General features: G+C 41.8%; 1 protein-coding gene across 6 annotated transcripts in view; it reads right to left on the reverse strand.

The window, feature by feature from the left end:
• Positions 1-332, reverse strand: part of gulp1a (GULP PTB domain containing engulfment adaptor 1a) — a 165,861-nt gene extending 165,529 nt beyond the window's left edge. For 2 of the 6 annotated variants that reach the window (XM_037539262.1, XM_017710619.2), the window contains exon 1: positions 47-332. The gene's annotated coding sequence lies outside the window, so the exon portion shown is untranslated. The remainder of the gene's footprint in view (positions 1-46) is intronic. The other 4 variants (XM_017710617.2, XM_017710623.2, XM_017710624.2 and 1 more) reach the window with 2 other exon arrangements.
• Between the last annotated feature and the right edge of the window lie 21,676 nt (positions 333-22,008).

Here is a 22,008-nt window from a genome sequence, read left to right on the forward strand (position 1 = left end):
TGTGCCAACTTCACAGCAACTATTCAGCACTTGGTCCAAAACTCACCCGCGATGCTTTGACGTCTAGAGGAGCAGCACAGGGAAGGAGCGCTGGGCTAACACGGCCAAACTGCGGCAACTTTCCCCCAAAACGGGCGGCTTGACTTTCGACGACTGCGACTTTTCCCCCGAAGTAAACGCACCCAGCGCGGCCAGGCTGCCGTTTAAAGCCCCGTCTCTGTATCTCCAACGCGCATGTGTCTCTTACCGGAGTGGAGCTCCCAGGCGCTTTCTCCTCCTCCCTCAGCCAAAGCCTCCCTCTCTCTCTCCCTCTCTCTCCCTTTCTCTCTCTCTCTCTCTCTCTCACCCCTCTTTCTCTGTCTCTCAACCCCCCTCTGTCTCTCTCGCTCTCTTTCTTTCTTTCTTTCTTTCTCTTTCTCTCTCTCTCTCTCTCTCTCTCTCTCTCTCTCTCTCTCTCTCTCACCCCCCCTCTGTCTCTCTCGCTCTCTCACCCCCCCTCTGTCTCTCTCGCTCTCTCTTTCTTTCTTTCTTTCTCTTTCTCTCTCTCTCTCTCTCTCTCTCTCTCTCTCTCTCTCTCTCTCACCCCCTCTTTCTCTCTCTCTCTCTCACCCCCTCTTTCTCTCTCTCTCTCTCTCTCTCTCACACCCCCTCTTTCTCTCTCTCTCTCTCTCTCACCCCCCTTTCTTTCTCTCTCTCTCTCTTTCTCTCTTTTTCTCTCTCTCTCTCTCTCTCTCTCTCTCTCTCTCTCACCCCCTCTTCCTCTTTCTCTCTTTCTCTCTCTCTCTCTCTCTCTGACGGTCCTCAGTCTGCAAACACGCTCGCTGTGAAACTTGAGTGACGTCAGCGCGCTCTGTGAAACGCGCCAGAATGATTGTCAGGTGCTCCGCCCTCTGACTCCGCCCCTCCCCCCGCCCCGCCCTTGGCGCCCAGCTGACCGTTTTAAAGGGCCAGCTGGAGGAGCTTTATTACAATCAGGACTCTGATTCAGTATAAATGTAAACAGGTCATACTCTATCAGAAGTCAGTCTAGTCCCGTATGTTGGACTGGCTGTGTTTACATGCAAAGATTTTCTCCAATCCGATCGAATAGGTTCCGATTATAGATTAAGGCCCGATTCACACATACTGTGTCTGTGTGGTGTGAGCAATGGCGCCCACGATAACTGGTCAGTGCTTTCACACAGGCTGGGTGAAGCGGCAGAGCGTCCCAGATGCTGCACTGAAGCACCACGGTGTTTAAAAAATAGACCAGGTGCAGAGTTTTTCCATCTTGCAGCACAATGCACTGAAATGAGCCATGAAAATCACTGAAAATTAAACAGAAAACTGTATAAACACTCAGGAACGATACTTTTAAAAAAATGTAATTCATCACCGAATACTAGTTCAACATCCTATCCTGCAAACACATTTCCTGGTTGGTCTACCAGGCCTGAAACTTTTGCCTATGCACAAGTAGGAATGCTGGGAGGATAAGACCATTCGTCCATCTGGAAACAGGAATGTCTGTATAACTTTCTCGCTGCTTCGCTCCGCAGCACAAATGCGTTCAAGTTGTAGCTCTCACACTGACGGACCACAGTCACGGTATGAAACAGGTCTAAGACTCTGACGTGTTTATCTACTCAACAATCTGATAGAAAATCTCTTTACATGCACACTACAAGTAATCTGATCCAAAGCATCATGTGAGTCCAGTCAGAGTGAGATGAGCAGCAGTGTGCAGTGCTTGTGTTTTTAATGACTTAAAATGATGTCAGACTCAGGAAAACGTCCTTCACGTCCTTATTAAAGAAGGCCGAGAGGAAGACGTCGTGCTCTGAGACACATAAACTGGACGTCCAACCCACCGGCATCTTTTAAAGACCAGAGCATAAACTTCGTCTCGTCTGCAGAACCAGTTTCTGCCCCGCCATGGTGAATATTATAAACTTTCATTCTGACGCGATGCACATGCAGAATGGACTTAAACTTTCCGACAGGGAAGGTAATCAGATAAAGATGTTTACATGGATATTATTCTTCTATTTAACTGATTATTTACAGGATTACCCACCTCGTTCAATCGGATAGAAGCTGTATTCTGAATAGATGACTAGACTATTCAGACTGAGGTGCATGTATGGACTGGGAAAAAGCATAAAAATGCTAATATGACACAATAATTGGCATCCTATTGATTTATTCCATTCAGATGAGTCTAGCTTAGACTCACCAGTGATACATTAGAATACATTGGAGTTATTTGTGATAAATGAGGGCTCACATGACTCACATCCCTTTACACAATACTGAAGACAAGAGGGCTGTCTGAGAGCATCAGAAGTGCTATTATCTCCAAGCACAAGAATGATAAAGGGGACATGGCCGTCTCCAACGTCCTTGCCATCCCGGTTTCAACAGTGTGTGGTGTAATTAGGAAGTTCAAGGAACTATCAAGAACTTACTAGGATGTGGGTCAAAGAGAAAATCAGGGAGTAAAGTCTTCAAGGCTTGGTGTGAACTGTGGAAAAAACACCATGTGTAACACTCAAAGTGCTAAAGGCAGAGCTGGAGCAATCTGGAATGAACCCGTATCATACTCTACACACTGAACCAAGAAAGACTTCATAGGTCAAGGCCTAGAAAAGTTTGCAACAGAGGTATATGTATTTCCACAACTTGGAGGCCTTGTTTCTATTTGATTCCTCCAAGTGCATGTAAAGAGGTGGTATGTTCTTAAGGATGCCAGATTTTATTAATTTCAGGACCGGAAGGTGGAAGGAAGATAAGCTGAGGAGACATCGATTAGAGTTTTGTAAATCAATCCTTCCTCAGATCTCATTCCAGCCCTTACTCTCTCAGCCTATCCACTCTACATCTATTTCTGTGTTCATATGGAGGGCCTGCCATATTGAGGGTGATCCCAAAGTAGCTAGTAGGGAGTAAGAGTACCTTCCGACAGCAAGTAAGCATCAATGTAGACTTATGACAACTCTTTACAGAAGCACAACCTCCAGCATAATGGATGAAACAGCATTTTTTTCATCATCAACAGTATATAATAGCATTACACAATTCAGGGAATCTGGAGAAATCTCTGTATGCAAGGGACAAGGCCAAAAACCAGTATTTGCTGGCCATGATCTTTGGGCCCTAAAACCAGACATGATTCTATAGTTTAAATCACTGCATGGGCTCAGAGACATTTCTGAAAAACGTTTGCCGCTGCATCCACAATTGCAATTTAAAACTCTAAAATGCAAAGAAGAAATCATATATAAAGAGGATCAAGAAATGCTGCCACTTTCTCTGGGCCTGAGCTCATTTAAAATGGACTGAGGTGAAGTGGAAAAGTGTCCTGTGGTCCAATGAATCAACATTTGAAATTCTTGTTGGAAATCATGGACACTGTGTCTTAAGACCACTCAGCTTGTTATCAGCGCACAGTTCAAAAGCCAGTATTCATGATGGTGTAGGGTGCATTAGTGCCCTTGGCATTAATGATGGCACATCTGTGAAGGCACCATTAATGCTGAACGATTTATACATGTTTTGGCAACACATGTTGCCGTCCAGACGACGTCTTTTTCAGGGAAGATTTTGATTATTTCAGCAAGACAATGTCAAACCACATTCTGCATGTATTACAACAGCATTGCTCCATAGTAAAAGAGTCTGAGTGCTAAAGTGACCTGCCATCAGTCCTGACCTATAACCCACTGAAAACATTTGGAGGATTATGAAATGAAAAATACGACAAAGGAGATGCTGAACTGTTGAGCAGCTGCAATCCTGTATCAAACAAGCACAGGAAAACATTTCACTTTCAAAACTACAGCAGCGTCTCCTCAGTTCCCAGATCTTTGCTAAAAGAAGAGGTGATGAAACACAGCGGTAAACAGGCCCCTGTCCCAAGTCGTTGGCATTAAATTGAAAATGGACATATATTAAAAAAATATATATATTTTTCACTTTCAACATTTTATTGTCTTTGTAGTACTTTCCTTTAAAAACATCGTTTACATGATTTACATTTCATTACATTCTATTTTTATTTACATTCTGCACAGTGTCCCAACTTTTTTGGAACTGGGGTTGTATTATTTTTGGTTATGAACAGAAGCCTTTGGGGTATTTGTCTCCTTAATAAAGTGCAGATCATGTACGGTGAAAATAAAACACTAAGACATCAAATATCACACTTTCTCCCCAGTTATGTCAACACGGCTTGGCAAGTAAAGAGTTTGAAGGGTTGGTGATGGCAGGTTCCTCCATCTGCTCAAGTGCAGCAAAGTTCTGGCAAAGATGAGTGGCCTCCACAGCTGCTAGTGTAATGTCAAGTAGAGTGACACCCCCGTTTGAAGTGGTTGTGTAGAGGGACCAATGTGGGAAAGGGTGCTTGTGCCATCCAGGACCAGAAATTAGATTCAAGGGACAGATTAGCCTGGCAGGACCAGAGGCAATCTCATATTGAGAACCTCTGGGACAATCTTATGAATTTTGAGCTAAATGTGGTTGGGAACGTAGACTTATTAGGGTGGGAACATTTAAGTGTGAACCAATCCGACACCTCGTGAAGGTGGAAAGGGTTTTACTGTACCACTAGGGGGTTTCTGTAGTGTAGTGGTCATCACCTTTGCCCAACATGCGAAAGGTCCCCGGTTCGAAACCAGGTAGAAACATGGTGTGGGCTGGAGGTTAGGGAACTGGCCCTGTGACCGTAAGGTTGCCGGTTCAATCCCCAGCGCTGACAGCTCATGACTGAGGTGTCCTTGAGCAAGACACCTAACCCCCAATTGCTCCCCGGGCACTGTGGATAGAGCTGCCCGCCACTCTGGGCAAGTGTGCCACGGCCCCCTAGTGTGGGTGTGTGTGCTCACTAGTGTGTATGTGGTGTTTCACTTCATGGGTTAAATGCGGAGGTGAAATTTCCCTGTTTGTGGGATTAAAAAGTGTCACTTAAGCATTTCCTTAGCCTTTGGATGTAACATAAGTTAGCATGGCTGAAAAGCCCCCTACAAAAAATAAATGTAGTAATAATTAACATAACCTATTACAAGGGAAAAAACAACTCCTTTAGTTAAAGATAGCTTTTCACTAGATAGCTTATAGTACCTGTGATATTGATTGTACTCCAGACATTAAAATGAAGTTCATGGTTTTTGGAGGTGGGTTTTAGAGGGGCTATATCCTTGTTAGAGGCTGATTTTGCTCTGTAACGAGTTCTCCCCAGACATGTATTTTTGTTATAAGATCCAGAGACTAGATCCAGAGTCGAACAGTCTCAAAAAAAACACACAGCAGTGTTACTGGACTTTTCAAACATGTCCATTTATTGTCCACTCTATTAGACACTCCTACCTTGTTGGTCCACCTGCACAGTTAGAGATGATAGTGCACCTGCTGTATGTATGTATATATATATCTCCATTTTTCAAATGTCAATTTTTGACATAATTTGAAAATGCATGTTGGCCTTTATATTGTGTGTAAATTTTATGAAGGATGGACCAAAATAAATGACCAAAATTGACTTACATTAAAAGTAATGTATGTACACATTATATATATATATATATATATATATATATATATATATATATATATATATATATACCTTTCCTATCTTTTACTGATACTGTACAGCTTAGCTTTCATTTAATATATATATATATATATATATATATATATATACAGTGGGTTGCAAAAGTATTCATACCCCTTGAACTTTTCCATATTTTGTCACATTACAACCACAAACATAAATATATTTCACTGGAATTTAATGTGAAAGACCAACACAAAGTGGTATACAATTGTGAAGTGGAAAGAAAATTATACATGAATCAAAACATTTTTTACAAATAAAAAACTAATAAGTGCGACGTGCAAAAGTATTCAGCCCCCTTTTCCCTGAGTGCAACCAATTGCATTCAGAAGTTGCCTGATGACTGCTAATGACTCAAAAGGGTCCACCTGTGTGTAATCTAATCTCAGTACAAATACAGCTGCTCCGTGACGGCCTCAGATGTTGGTTAAGAGAATATTGGGGAGCAAACAGCATCATGAAGTCCAAAGAACACACCAGACAGGTTAGGAATATGGTTTTGGAGAAGTTTAAAGCAGGCTTAGGTTATAAAAAGATTTCCCAAGCTTTGAACATCTCACGGAGCACTGTTCAATCCATCATCCGGAAATGGAAAGAGTATGGCACCACAGTAAACCTGCCAAGACAAGGCCGTCCACCTAAACTTACAGGCCGAACAAGGAGATCACTGATCAGAGAGGCAGCCAAGAGGCCCATGGTGACTCTGGATGAAATGCAGAGAGCCACAGCTCAGGTGGGGGAAACTGTCCACAGGACAACAATTAGTCGTGCACTACACAAATGTGGTCTTTATGGAAGAGTGGCAAGGAGAAAGCCATTGTTAAAAGAAAACCATAAGAAGTCCCGTTTGCAGTTTGCCAGAAGCCATGTTGAGGACACAGCAAACATGTGGAAGAAGGTGCTTAGAACTTTTTGGCCACAATGCAAAACGCTATGCGTGGCGGAGAAATAACACTGCACATCACTCTGAAAACACCATCCCCACTGTCAAATATGGTGGTGGCAGCATCATGCTCTGGGGGTGCTTCTCTTCAGCAGGGACCGGGAAGTTGGTCAAAGTTGATGAAGATGGATGGAGCCAAATACAGGGCAATCTTGGAAGAAAACCTGTTGGAGTCAGCAAAAGATTTGAGACTGGGGCGGAGGTTCACCTTCCAGCAGGACAACGACCCTAAACATAAAGCCAGAGCTACAATGGAGTGGTTTAAAAAATAGAATATTCATGTGTTAGAATGGCCCAGTCAGAGTCCAGACCTAAACCCAATTGAGAATTTGTGGCAAGATCTCAAAACTGCTGTTCACAAACGCTCTCCATCCAATATGACTGAGCTTGAGCTGTTTTGCAAGGAGGAATGGGCAAGAATTTCAGTCACTAGATGTGCAAAGCTGGTGGAGACATACCCTAAAAGACTTGCAGCTGTAATTGCAGCAAAAGGTGGCTCCACAAAGTATTGACTCAGGGGGGCTGAATACTTTTGCACGTCGCACTTATTAGTTTTTTATTTGTAAAAAATGTTTTGATTCATGTATAATTTTCTTTCCACTTCACAATTGTATACCACTTTGTGTTGGTCTTTCACATTAAATTCCAGTGAAATATATTTGTTTGTGGTTGTAATGTGACAAAATATGGAAAAGTTCAAGGGGTATGAATACTTTTGCAACCCACTGTATATATATATATATATATATATATATATATATATATATATATACTCCCACCCACAAACTTGCTATGCATTTGATATGAGCACATCCATAGGTTTCTATAGATCTTTGTGTTATTGTAGCTAAATAATACTACACCTAAACCTAACCTTAACCTTAGTATCCAAAAGGCAATTTTTTTCTGCTATACTTGTGAAGACCCCATGCCCTCATTATGATGGGACTATATGAAATCTTTGCTCAAGTGAGGATATTTTGCCTTGAGTGTTGTTTTCATCACAATTACTTTTTTATTTGAAAACTAAAAGAGCACTACAAGAACAGACACACTGTTCTTGTAATGTGTGTGTGTGTGTCTGTGTGTGTGTGTGTGTGTGTGAGAACGCCTCTCACAGTGTGTGACTGTGCTGATGTGTCATTACCAGCTTTTTCAGATGAAGGTAATCCCAGCATGTTGCTTATGGTGCAGACAGTTGCCTCCTTCTGTTCAGAATCTCCTGAGGAACAGGTCTCACTGCTCCTTTGTCCCCAGAGCAATACTTCACTCTGAATAGTCTTATTTTATTTGGGCCAAGCTTATTTCTGTAAATATGTCAGCTCTCGCGCTGAAACAATGAAACAATAAGGCTACTTTGAAATATACAGACCTGCCTGGCTCCCTGTGGGGTCATGACTGAGTCACCGCATTCACAACGCTTTGTTTTTCCTCTGTACAGGAGTCTGCAGTGTCTAGAAAATATGCCTAATGTATGTTATTGTGTCACCTTCACTTATTATATAGTGAACCTGATGTATGTTTCCCTGCATACTTTGATACCCTGTTTTGAATGGTCAGGACCCCCACAGGACCACCGCAGAGCAGGTATTATTCGAGAGGTGAATCAGTCTCAGCGCTGCAGTGATCCTGATGTGGTGGGGGTGTGTTGTGTTGGTACGAGTGCATCAGACACAGCAGCACTGCTGGAGCTTTTAAAGGGCCCATATCATGTGAAACTGAATTTCCTTCCATTTTTTTTTTCCTAATAAGAGTTTGGTTGTAATATGTTTCACTCGCTATTCACTCTCCAGTCTACATATGGAAAATAGGCTGCAAATATAACCAGTTTTGAATTCATTGTTTGTGATGTCACAAAAACTAACACATTTACTACATGATCAGCAGTTTTCCCCACCCATTTACACTCAAGAAAGAATTTCAGCCTGGACTGCTTTTTGAATGAGGTACAATGTAGCACAGCCAATCAGAACAAAGACTGTTTATCCATTTTGAGTTCATTGTTTTTGTGATGTCACAAAAACCAACATACTTACCTATTCAGCCTACAGCAGTTTAGTCCTACACATTCAAGTGAAGAAAGAACGTTTTTTGAATGAACTGCTTTTTGATTGAGGCACAATACAGAGCAGCCAATCAGAAGAGAGGACTTTTACATATATCACTCTTAAAGGCACAGACACAAAACAACCAGTTTAATTCTGAGAGATAAAGAGAGGTCAGATAAAAGGAATATGGACTGTTTTTGGTATATAAACCCACACGAACATCAAGTGGGGCTCAAGGAAAAAAAAATACTACTAAAATGTGCAATACTGTCCACCTACTGTCCACTCTATTAGACGCAAGTACCTTTTTGGTCCATTTTATAGATGTAAAGTGAGAGACGATAGCTCATCTGTTGACGCACAGTTTGTTTAAGTCATCCTCTAGTCCTTCATCAGTGGTCAGTTTCTGGTCACAAGATTTTGTTGGCAGGATAGTTTTTAGTTTGTGGACTATTCTCAGCCCAGAAGTGACAAATGTGTTAAAAAATTTCAGTGCTTACCAAATGTTGACCCATATGGAAAAAATATATATTCTAAAGGTGTTCATCAAATACATTTTTGCAGTGAATGAAAATGAGCCAAAATATTTTTGTTACTATATTTTTTCAGTAGTATGTGTATAAAGGCTACAGATAGAACTACACATCGCTGTTGTGGGGCCAAAACCTCGTATCTCCATTTTTGCTGTTTTCTAGTTTTTGACATAATTTGAAAATGCCTGTTAGCCTTTATACTGTGTGTAAATTTCATGATGAATGAATTAAAAGAAATGACCCAAAATTATTTTGAAAAAAAGCCTGGTTCCATTGACTTACATTAAAAGTAAAGCAAGTTTTTTTCCTTCTCCTGTAAAGTTGTTATTGTTGTCATACAGTGTTCAATTGCATGTTAACACAAATAGTTAAACAGCCAGTCACATGGCCACAGCTCACTGCATTTAGGCCTGTAGAGGTGGTCAAGACGACTTGCTGAAGTGCAGACCGAGCATCAGAACGGGGAAGAAAGGGGATTTAAGGGGCTTTGAACGTGGCGTGGTTGTTGGTGCCAGACGGGCTGGTCTGAGTATTTCAGAAACTGCTGATCTGCTGGGATTTTCACGCACAACCATCTCTAGGGTTTACAGAGAACGGTCCGAAAAAGAGGGAATATCCAGTGAGCGGTCAGTTGTGTGGACGAAAATGCCTTGTTGATGTGAGAGGTCAGAGGAGAATGGGCAGACTGGTTCCAGATGATAGAAAGACAACAGGAACTCAAATAACCACTTGATACAACCAAGGAATGCAGAACACCGTCTCTGACCACACAACACGTCGAACCTTGAAGAAGATGGGCTACAGCAGCAGAAGACCACACCGGGTGCCACTCCTGTCAGCTAAGAACAGGAAACTGAGACTACAATTCGCTCGGGCTCACCAAGAAATGTTGCCTGGTCTGACGAGTCTCAATTGAGTCTGAATTTCAGCTGCGACATTAAGATGGTCGGGTCAGAATTTGGTGGAAACAACATGAAAGCACGGATCCGTCCTGCGTTGTCTCAGCGGTTCAGGCTGGTGGTGGTGTGATGGTGTGGGGGATATTTTCTTGGTATACTCTGGGCCCCTTAGTACCAATTAAGCATCGTTTAAATGGATGCTGGTCACCAACAACAGTCTGGCCTAGCAAGCAGCTAAGGAAAAGGCAAAAACAAAGATTTAAGACGAACATCAATTATTTGGTGTTGAATGGACTTATTTGCATTTATAGTCACTCCAGCTGGTTTCCTGATAGATTTAATCTGCAACGAGAAACTGACAAACACTAAAAATCATGGTGCCTGAGGTGCCTTAAATGGTGCCATGTAACTGCAACACCATTAAAGGGAAAATTCGAATAAGAATTTGAAGGTTGAGAGACATTTTACAAGAGATGTGAGAAAAGCAGCAGTGGCTGAGCTGAAGCTTACAGCAGAGCAAAGTAAGTCTGCGTTTTCATTTATATTATGTTTTTTAGCCTATACTAGAACATGATCACAAACTGAAACATATTTACAGCCAAGATGGTAAAATGCACATAAAATAATGTGGTTTGACCTTTATTGAAAGGACAAAATGGCTCTTCTTAACATCTGGGCTGCCGACCCCTGGAATAGGGGATGCTAGGGGAGGGCAGAGTAAATTATCACACAGGACAAGCCTTCCTACAGAGAATCTAAGAGAACAGTGTGACGTAGATACACGAGTCTGTCAGCCCTGCAGAACATCAGAGCTATAAGGAGAAAAGACTGTTGACAAACTGATAGGATGCACTCAGGTGGACCTCCTCAGAACCACATTTGAGGATGCCACTGGCAGCAACACTAGCTGGATTAACATCATAAAGGAGCTTCCACTGTGGGATCACACTTATTTCTACTGCGCTGTGTGCTTCTACACTGTGTGGGTCCGAGCTTTGAGTGAATCAGCAGGGAGGTGAAGTGAGCGCTGTTTGGAGCTTGTGATTTGGCTCAGCATCATCTGCACATAAAATTGGGGAAGGCTGTTGGATTTATAGCCAAGTGTCATTGTAAAAAATGTTGCACAACAAGAATCTGTCAGTACTGCACTGCTTATTCACTGCTCCAAGATAAAACACAGTAATATGAAACTCAGTGTTCGGCCAGCGTTGCAAAACTGCAGCTTGAAGCTTGAAGTGTTCAATTGTGGTGATTCACAGAAACTCAAGCATGAATTTGACATGTTCAGAAAGAAGAATAATAAACACACACACACACACACACACACACACACACACACACACACACACACACACACACACACACACACACACTCACCGGTCACTTTATTACACCTTGCTAGTAAAAGGTTGGACCCCTTTTGCCTTCAGAACTGCCTTAATTCTTTGTGGCTTACTTTCAACAAGATGTTGGAAACGTTCCTCAGAGATTTTGGTCCATATTGACATGATTGACATGCAGTTGCTGCAGATTTGTCGGCTGCACATCTATGATGCGAATCTCCTGTTCCACCACATCCCAAAGCTGCTCTACTGGATTGAGATCTGGTGCCTGTGGAGGCCATTGGAGTACACTGAACTCATTGTCATGTTCAAGAAACCAGTTGGAGATGATATGAGCTTTGTGACGTGGTGCATCATCCTGCTGGAAGTAGCCATGAGAAGATGGGTACACTGTGGTCATGAAGGGACGGACATGGTCAGCAACAATATTCAGGTAGGCTGCGGCATTTAAACGATGCTCAATTGGTACTAAGGGGCCCAAAGAGTGCCAAGAAAATATCCCCCACACCATCACACCACCACCACCAGCCTGAACCGTTGATACAATGCAGGACGGATCCGTGCTTTCATGTTGTTTATGCCAAATTCTGACCCGACCATCTGAATGTCGCAGCTGAAATCGAGACTCGTCAGACCAGGTGACATTTTTCCAGTATTGTATTGTCCAATTTTGGTGAGCCCTTACAAGACTGTATATGTACCTCTCCACAATGAACGACTTGAATGAATTGACTTAATAATAGTGGAATTGTGGAAACCCATTTGATGCTACATAGAGCTACTTCTCAACAGGTTCTTTAAGGAACCAAATACAACAGGTAGTTATAATGAATGACTTTTTAAGCAGTCCAATGGTTGTTTGAGTTGTCATGATTCTATATCTACCATTGCCTTTGTTATAGTATACTTTAAGAACTCCATTTATGAATGTGCATCATAAAAAGAAAACAATGGCCATTTTTCTTCAAAGTTACATTAAAAGTACTTTAATGATGCACAAACTGTTCTGTATCAGAATAGAATTTACAACCATTTGTCTCTGTTTGCACACTGTGAAATTAGACCTCTGCATTACATGCACACAAGTGAACACAAACACTAGGGGGCAGTGAGGACACTTGCCCGGAGCGGTGGGCAGCCCTATCCACAGCGCCAGGGCAGCAATTGGGGGTTAGGTGTCTTGCTCAAGGGCACTTCAGTAATGGACTGTCAGCTAAGGGGACCAAACCGACAACCTTCCGGTCACAGGGCTGGTTCCCTAACCTCCAGCCCACGACTGCCCAGAGTCACAAAACTTCTGAATGATTTGGAGATGAACAAGGAATCAGCTTCAGTGCGTGAAATCAAGAGCCAGCCTACCAGGACCTCATCTGACATCATTTTGACTCCGTTTTGTCTCGTTCTTGACATCAATTTGACTCAGTATTATCTCATTCTTGACATCATTTTGACTCAATGGTGTCTCGTTCTTGACATAATTTTGACTCAGTATCATTTCATTCTTAACATCATTTTGACTCAGTATTATCTCATTCTTGACATCATTTTGGCTCAACATTGTCTCGTTCTTGACATCATTTTGATTCAGTATTATCTCATTCTTGACATTTTGACTCAATTTTGTCTCGTTCTTGACATCATTTTGACCCAGCATTATCTCATTCTTGACATTTTGACTCAATTTTGTCTCATTCTTGACATCATTTTGGCTCAACGTTGTATCATTCTTGACATCATTTTGACTCAATGGTGTCTCGTTCTTGACATCATTTTGACTCAATTTTGTCTCAATCTTGACATCGTTTTGGCTCAACGTTGTATCATTCTTGACATCATTATTTTGACGCTGTCACTCCTCATTCTCAAATATAATATTGACCTGATCTTTCCTCGTTGTCAAATATCACTTGGTCTTGATATTGTCTTGTTCTCAAATGTCATTTTGACTCAAACTTGTTCTCAAACACAATTTTCATGCATTCTTGCCTCATTTTTCTAACCTTAGCCTCAGTCTTGTTCTTGTCATCATTTTGACTCATCTTTCCTCTTTCACAAACAAATTTTGATTCAGTTTTGTCTCCATCTAAAAATCATTTTGACTCAGCCTCTCATTCTGAAACATGATTTTGACCTGATCTTTCCTCATTTTGAAAGGTCACTTTGACTTGATATTATGTGCATATGATGTACATGAAGCACACCCTAATAAATGAATGCAGATGTTTTGGTAGGGAGAATATAAAATGACAGCTGGTAGTTCGAATTTGAGGTCAAGCAATGAGTGCACTGCCCCCCCTACTGACCAAACTTTATAGTGTTATAATTACAACAACTATAAAAAACTTACATCTAAGGTTTTTTAAAGGGTAAAATGCTGTGGTTGTGTAGTTCAGTTGCCTATGGAGCCCTGCTGGTGACATCCCATATAAATAAAAATAATGCATGGCCATGACTTGACAACACGTGGGAACGAGACCCTAATGTGCGGCTACGACTTAGTGAGGTGTGGCATTGAGATAATTAGGTTGTGGCCATGACTTAGTAAGGCATGGAAGCGAGATCATGCCTTACTAAGTAGGGGCCTTGCATTAAGATCGTATTTCCATGCCTTAATAAGTTGTGGCCATGACTTAATATAACACATGTTTCTCAGGTTGTTAAACTAGTACACTCCAGTTACCTGCACATAATTGTGTTTGTGTCCTTTCCACACACATTAGAAATGCACCGTACAAATCTAGATCAATGTCCCTCTCCTAAAATATTGTACTGATTTATTATGGTCTGGGTAAATTTCGCAAATCTCTTCCTTGCTTGACTTGAGGTCAAGCACATCGATCTAATGTGCTGGGACTGACAAGTACATCACAGGCCTTCACCCGCAGGATTAAGGAAGGAGGTTGCCTGCATGAGAGGACATCTGTTAGTGAAAGAATAGAACTTGTCATTTGTTTTGTGAGCCTGATAAACATCAGAAACCGTGAAAGCTATAGGTCTCCAGGCAGCCGTCCCATCCGAGTCGCTTTACATAAGAAGCCTTTCAAAATTTAATTGACTCTCGCTAATGAAGGTGCTGATGCTTGGCCGCGGGCTTTTCCTCCTCATCAGTCATTGAAACTCTCATGTTTCCAGCTTCAGATAGAATAATCCCTGCAACAATGTTGATTAAATAGGTCAAAAAGTGAGAGTTGGCCGCATGTAACCCCGTGTTAGGAATCTATAGGACTTGCTGGCTTTAAAGGGTCCATATCAATGAAAACAGGTGTCTTTTTAATGAAAAGGTTTGAGGTTCTCTGTGGATGTTGTTAGTACAACTCACTCCAATCCATACAGTCCTTTATCTGTAACAAGTCACTCAGATGCAAGGAACAAGTAAGTCTCAAGTCTTCACACTCAACTCAAATCAAGATAGTTGCGTCTCAATTCAAGGCTGAGTCACTACACTTGAGTCGCAAGTCGAGTCCCACGTCAATTGTCCTAATCTTTGAGTCCTAAAAAAGTCTGTCTGTATTCTTCAGCTAATTTAAGGCCACAACACTGAATAATAGTAACAGTACTGTAGCCTTGTAATGACACCATGTTATTAGTATATGGCTGCATATTAATTTTTATTATTATCATCATAATTTTTGACCCTTCCAACTTAAGTACAAAATCCATGGTACACAGATAACCAGGACAAGCATACTGGTGTACACAAAGAGTTGTGCAACTACACATGAAAAGAATTAGTGACTGAACTACTGAACCAAGAAGTTCTACTGAACTTAATTAAAAAAACTTTTATATTTGAAGATAATTTTTGATGACTTTTAGGAACGTTCGGAATACATACTGGAATAAGGTTTCAGCCGTCTGTAAAGCACTGGGAATGTTAGCAAAGGGTATAAAGTGAACTCCTCTAGAGAAAATATACAATTATGATCAGTCAATAACCGTCAGAATGGTCGTAAACCCTTGCGACTCAGGTACATCTGTGACAAAGTCAACAGCTATTTGGGACCAGGGTCTAAGAGGTATGGGTAAGGGCATTTATTTTCCAGCGGGTAATGTCTTTGGGGTCTTACACTGGGAACACGTCAAGGATGAGGACACAAAGGAATGGATATCTTGGGTCATGGATTCCCACCAGTACTGATGGGATAGAAGCTTGTGTGTTTGGGTTTCTCCTGGATGGCCAGAGGTTAAAGATGAATGAAACAATGTTATAAGCTGGGTCCAGAACTGTTCTGGCACATAAAGCTTCCCTGGTGGGCATTGGTTGGGCATGTGGACATTGGGTAAAGCCTTTTCTATGTCTTCATCTATCTGCCATCTAATAGAGGAGATGGTTACTTTAGGTGGAAGGATGCGTTCAGGTGTCTCATTCTAGACAACACATCCACCTTGGAGTTACGAGAACCCGGTTGATATGTTATGTTGAACCGAAAGCGTGAAAAGAATAGGGACCATCTAGCTTGGTAAGCATTGAGTCTTTTGGCAGTACGAAGATATTCTAAGTTCTTATGATCAGTCAATACTGTGAATGGATAGTTGGCTCCTTCCAGCCAATGACGCCATTCCTCCATTCCTTGACTGCAAGTGGCTCACAATCACTGATACCATAATTTCTCTCTGTAGGTGACAACTTATGAAAAAAATGGGATGTAATTTCAGAGGGGATCCAGTCCGCTGTGATAACACTACTCCCACTCCGGTTTCAGATGCATCAACCTCTACTACAAAGGGCTGTGTGGGGTCTGAGTGTTTCACAATGGGAGCCGCTGTAAAAGCCTCCTTGAGACTTTCTGCCTGTCTGGTCCATATGACCTTCTTGGAGTTTTCTTTTAACAGAGAGTTTAGAGGGGCTGCAATACTGCTAAAGTTTTTAATAAATCTGGCAAAACCTAAAAATCTCTGTAATTCCTTAACTGAAGTGGATGCGGATCACTGGACAACCGCCTCAACTTTGTGGTCATCCATGATAACTCCCTGATGGCTGATGACGTAGCCTAGGAAGGACTGCAGATGGAATTCATACTCTTTTCCTTTAAGAAACAAATTGCTCTCTAAGAGGACATGTTGTACATGGGACGTGTACATGCAGCATATAGACGAGAATGTCATCAAGGTAGGCTATGACAAATTGCCCTAACATGTCTCTGAGTATGTCATTTATGAAAGCTTGGAATACCGAAGGGCCCATAGAGAGTCCGAATGGTATTGCAAGGTATTCATAGTGCCCCCAGTGGTCAAAAAGGCCGTCTTCCATTCATCTCATTCTTTCACTCTGATGAGGTTGTAAGTACTACGAAGATCCAACTTGGTGAAAAACTTAGTCCCTTGAAGTTGTTCTAATGCTACTGGAACTGATGGAAGGGGATAAAGGTAAGCTTTGGGAATCTGGTTTAGGGCCCGATAATTAATACAGGGTCGCAGACCACCATCCTTCTTCTTAATAAAGAAAAAACTGGAGGCTATGGGGATGTGGAAGGTCTGATGAAAACTTGGTCAAGGGCCTCTTGAATATATACATGTAGTGCCTTCTGCTCTTAATGGGTCAGGGGATATACTCTAACTTTGGGGAAAACAGGGTTCTCAAGGAGAATGGCGCAGTCATTGATCCATGAAAAGGCAGTCTGGTGGCATTCTTCTTGTTAAATACGTCCTTGAAGTCTGTGTATTCAGAGGGGATTTCAAATGTGGAATCAGAGTTGGGGTTTTCTATGGAGGTAGATAAAACAGATGGAAGGGGTGCTAAGGCATATTTGGAAACAGTAGTCAGACCATTTGGTGATAGTATGTTCTGCCCATGAAATTGTAGGGTTGTGTCTCTCTAAACAGGGGAGTCCTAGGATCAATTCAAATTCTGACTGCTCAAGAACTAGAAATGACAATTCCTCCTTATGAAGAGCACTGTTCTGTAAACCCAAAGGTGTTGTGACTTTGGATATGGTCCCCAAACTAACTGGTTGTCCATCCAGTGCGGCCACTTTAAGAACTGTCTGGAGGTTCTTCACCAGAATCTGAAGCTGTTCCACTATTCTGGCATGAATGCAGTTCCCCTTCGCACCAGAGCTGAAACGACAAGAGAATTGGGATAGCAGTATATATTCACAGGTAACATCGCGAACTTGATGTCCCGCTTTGCCACAATACAGACATAGATGATTGTTAGCTGATGCAGTCTTTCCTCCTGTCACAACTGAGATGAATCACACTGCATGGGTTCGGTGGTTTCAACGGTCTCCTGGGTGACTTTCACATGAGGGAGTGTTCTTTGGGCTTTGTCGATCTTGGTTCTTTTACAGGAATGTAGAAGATGATCTACCTTAATAGCTACAGTTAAATCATCATCTTTTCTAACCAATTTGTTTAATATATCAATGTTAAGTCCTTGAATTAATATCAATGGGAGAGCTGCCTCATTCCAGCCACTGCTTCCAGCGAGAGTTCTAAACTCTAATGAATAGCCCACAACAGAACGATTTCCCTGACAGTAATTCCCCACTAACTTTACCCTCATAGGGATGATCAAACACCATCTTGAATTCTTTAATGAATTGGGCATAAGACATGTGGTAAATTTTAGCCCAACTGGCTGTGGCCCATTAAAGAGCTTTATCCACTAAGCAAGACACAACAAAAGATATTTGGCCTGGTCAGAACTAACAAGGGAATTGTCAAAAAAGACCAAACACTGAAGCAGGAAACCACAACATTTATCCGGATTCCCTTCAAATTCCTCAGGTTTACTAACCAGAAATACTGCCGGTGAAGTCTCTGCTCTCACTCCAGGGCCACTCCGGACAACACTTGCTGAAGTTGGCCTAGGAGTTGTCCTTGTTTGTTAAGAGCCTTTACAAAGGCTTCCAGATCCATCGTCTGCATGTCAGGTGAGGTATTCTGTGACGAATCAACAGAAATCAGAAGTTTGCGGATGTAAAAGACAAGAGCGGTTTTAATAACACAAGGCAAACAAACTTCAAAAGGGCAGAGCAAAAGACGAAGTTGCAAGGCCAAAAGGTTCAAACACAGATCAGTCAGAACTGGCAAAAGTACGAAAAAGGACATGGTCCTAACTGAAGCCCGGGCTTATAAAGTAAACTACCCTGCCATGTGGCAAAACGCACAGGTGATCCCAGTTAGTATTCTAGAGTTAGAGCGCTGATTGGATTGCGAGAGAGAGTCAGAAGTCACATAAGCCCCCATAGAACTATAGGCAATAGAGTCCCTGTCGGAGTCCGAGTCTGAACGAAGTTGCTCAGTCATGTGATCTCCAAGTGGAGCCTGAGAGATGAAGTCCGTCTCTTTCTGAGAGCTCGCCGAATGCGTGACAATGAAACGGAAGTTGACTTTTTATTCACCCGCAGCTTCTTATTTGAATTTGCCGTTCTGCCTTAAATACGTTCCAGCGCCGCACTGCTACACTATTTAAGGTGGAATGGAAAATTCCTGGTGAATAAAACATCAACTACAGCCTTCTGGTGAATGTTGTGCTTGTTACTTGCAGAAGCTTTTAAAATCAGTCAAATAGACAGAGCTGTGTTTCTTTTGTTTTGCTACCATGAGGAAAATGGTGAGTTTGCCAGGTGAGTTTCTCCAGCAAGTTGAAGTGCTGAGCGAGGGTGCATTGATGCTATTGACGCTTCACTTGTGTCCAGCTTATGGAGGTGAACTTGAGCTCAAATGCTTCTCTTGTCTTCCAAAATAAATAAAACCCAGCATAAACACAGTAACAGATGTCTCAAGTTGGACTTGAGCCCACATTTCTGCAAAAACAGTGTATTTTAAATTCATCATGATTGTGATGTCACAGCCATGAACATATTCGTTTATAACTGCTAATCTTGCCTATGGCAGTTCAACCCTGCCCATTCCTGTTGAAGTGATGCAAAGCGTTGTTTCTGCAGACAGTCTGTGAGTTATTGGAATGGAAGATGTGAAAAAATGATTAAATGTTGTGCAAACAGATCACAGTGTTTCAAAGGATCTACATTTCTTAAAATAACTGCTGGATATTGTTTTTGTCTGACACTATCAGGGGTTTCAGTCTGAACTTGAAAGTTTGCTTTTTATACGAATACAAGCAGCCTCTAGCTAGTCTACCAACAACAGTGTAATAAACCTTCATAACAAGCACTGTTAACGTCTTAAACTCCTTGAGACCACCGGTGGTTCCAATCAAATAGATGGGTGATGTCATTTTTAAACTTTATAATAAAAGAAGCTGAACAAAAAGGGTCTAAGATTTTTGCATTTCAAGTTGTAAGCATATAGCAATATGTGTGATCATAAACACATTTGCTGTTAATTTCAGGGGAACTTTTACCAAAAAAAAAAATTACATTTATTTCATGCATCCATCCATTTTCTAAGCCAATTCTCCATCAGTGTTGTGGGGGTGGTGCTGGAGCCTATCCCAGCAGTCATGTCCAATTGGCCTGACTGCATGTCTTTGGACTGCAGGAGGAAACCCATACAGACACGTGGAGAACATGCAAACTCCACACAGAGAGGACACCGGTTGCCCGGCCGGGGAATCAAACCCAGGCCCTCCTCGCTGTGAGGCAACAGCGCTACCCACCACGCCACCGTGCCGCCTTTATTTCATGCAGTTACTGAATAATTTGCTTTACAATTTGTTCATGTAAATTCAGATGGACAAACCAAAATATATCCACGAGCATAAGTAGTTAACAAATGTAGAAAGGCTTAAATGACATGCTTGCTAGCAGAGCAGCTTAAGAGAACAGTCACTTTAGGTGAGGGAGAGTAAGACACATAGCTGATGTACACACTAATAACTCTGACTTGTACTTTGGCAGATTTGACTATGCACGGTTTTGAAGGGGTGGCTGAGGTGGCCAGGGCCCTGTTGGTTGCCCCAGATGCCACCCTAAAATTTTGCCACTCATTGGCTTGAAGAGGAGAGTTGTTTGACTACCAGCAGAACAACACCTGTCTCACAGGCAGTGATTCTACAAAACATGTAGTTAGGAGAATTACCACTATGTATGTCTTCTGGGTTTCTCAAACACTAGAGGGTGTTGCTGAGCAAATGAATGGGTTAGGATGGAGCATTAGAGCCAAGTCACAGTTTTTAAATGCTTAAGCTTTTTTATACAAAGGAATACCTTCATTTACTGAACACAGAACAGCATAACACATTTGAACACTGCTGTTATAGTTTTAAACACTTTTGAACTGAAGTTTAAAATGGAGTTTAAAATAGCGCCTCCAGCACCTCCATGACATCTGTGAGCACGAACAGCCAGTGAGCTGATCTGCTCACCAAATAATCAGCGCTCAATAGCAGTAATGTTGGCGTCCTGCTGCCCAAAACCCTTTTACTGTAGAAAAAAGGAAACATTCAGGTCAGTTTTCTTTGTTTTTTTTTTGTCTTTTTAAAATCGAAGGAAAGTTCTGGGCGAGTGATTAGAAACTATTTTAACCTTTTAGCTCCATTTAACCTCATTCATTGAGGACTCGCTCTCAGGCGCCCTCTGGCATTTTACAATAAAGGCTTTGATATAATGGGGGAAATAGGAAGAGGCCAGGCTCCTCATAAACCGGCTCTAGCGAAGCTCTCTGAACTCCATATAGAGAGTTTGCAGCAAATTCCAAATGCAAATGCCGCACTTGATATGAAGACCATTCATCTGTGTACTTGTAATGAAACGATAAGGGAATAACACACCCTATGAAAGAGCCGAGGAGGCAATTGTCCAGTTATATTTGTGCCTGTAATTCCAGCGCAGTTCATCGGATTTAGATGTAAAAAAACCTCCAAGCTTTGAGCTCATATCCATTAGAGAACAATGAAAATGTTCTACAATGAACATTTTATTAATTTAGATCCACGTCCAATGTGCTGTGCTAGACAGCTAAAATAAAAACAACTTAGTCAAAGATGTTAAAATATTCACGAACACATTGTGTACACTATCTACAACAGCAAGTTAGCCTGTTTTGGTTTTCTTTACTGTGATGAATTATATTAATAACTTTGTACAGAATCCTAAACTCATATTTAAGTTTATTTTACACTGAAATTGCTAAACAGCCTCTCACACAGCTAAATACTCAGACGAACCCAAAGTCAAAGAGAGAGGGAGGGAGAGAGAGAGAGAGGGAGAGAGGGAGGGAGGCTGTGCTCTGTGTTGAGCTGAGAGAACAAAAGCCCCTGGCGCCGTGGGGTCTTCTGCGACGTGAGATTGAGGAGTAAATGTATGTTTGCTGATGCATTTTTAAGTTACGCTTTAAGTAACTTTCGCGTTTCTAACTGGAATCAGACAGAACGGCAATCTGACTATTAAAGCGTCAGAACTTTCACGTTTTTAAAAAGCATGTGTGCAACAAAATACTTGCGCATAAATCATTGCCCACCACCTGCAGCCTGAACCGATTACTTTTCAGGCCAGTCAGGCTTAAAAAAGTGAGAAAAAAATCAGAGCACAGCAGAATTACTGGCCAGAGTTTATGAGGAACCTGTACGAGACCAGATTTCCTGTATCCCAGCCGTGTTCGGCTGTAAAACTCCAAAACTGCCACAAAACCATATTTAATAGGCCTCACCATGTGGGTCGACGCCGGTGCACGTCACTGGTAAAGGTACAGTATATCTTGGTGATTTCATATACCTTGTAGAAGAAACCAAATGACAGGGGGGA

Source organism: Pygocentrus nattereri, chromosome 6 (assembly GCF_015220715.1).
Source record: "Pygocentrus nattereri isolate fPygNat1 chromosome 6, fPygNat1.pri, whole genome shotgun sequence".
Classification (NCBI taxonomy): domain Eukaryota; kingdom Metazoa; phylum Chordata; class Actinopteri; order Characiformes; family Serrasalmidae; genus Pygocentrus; species Pygocentrus nattereri.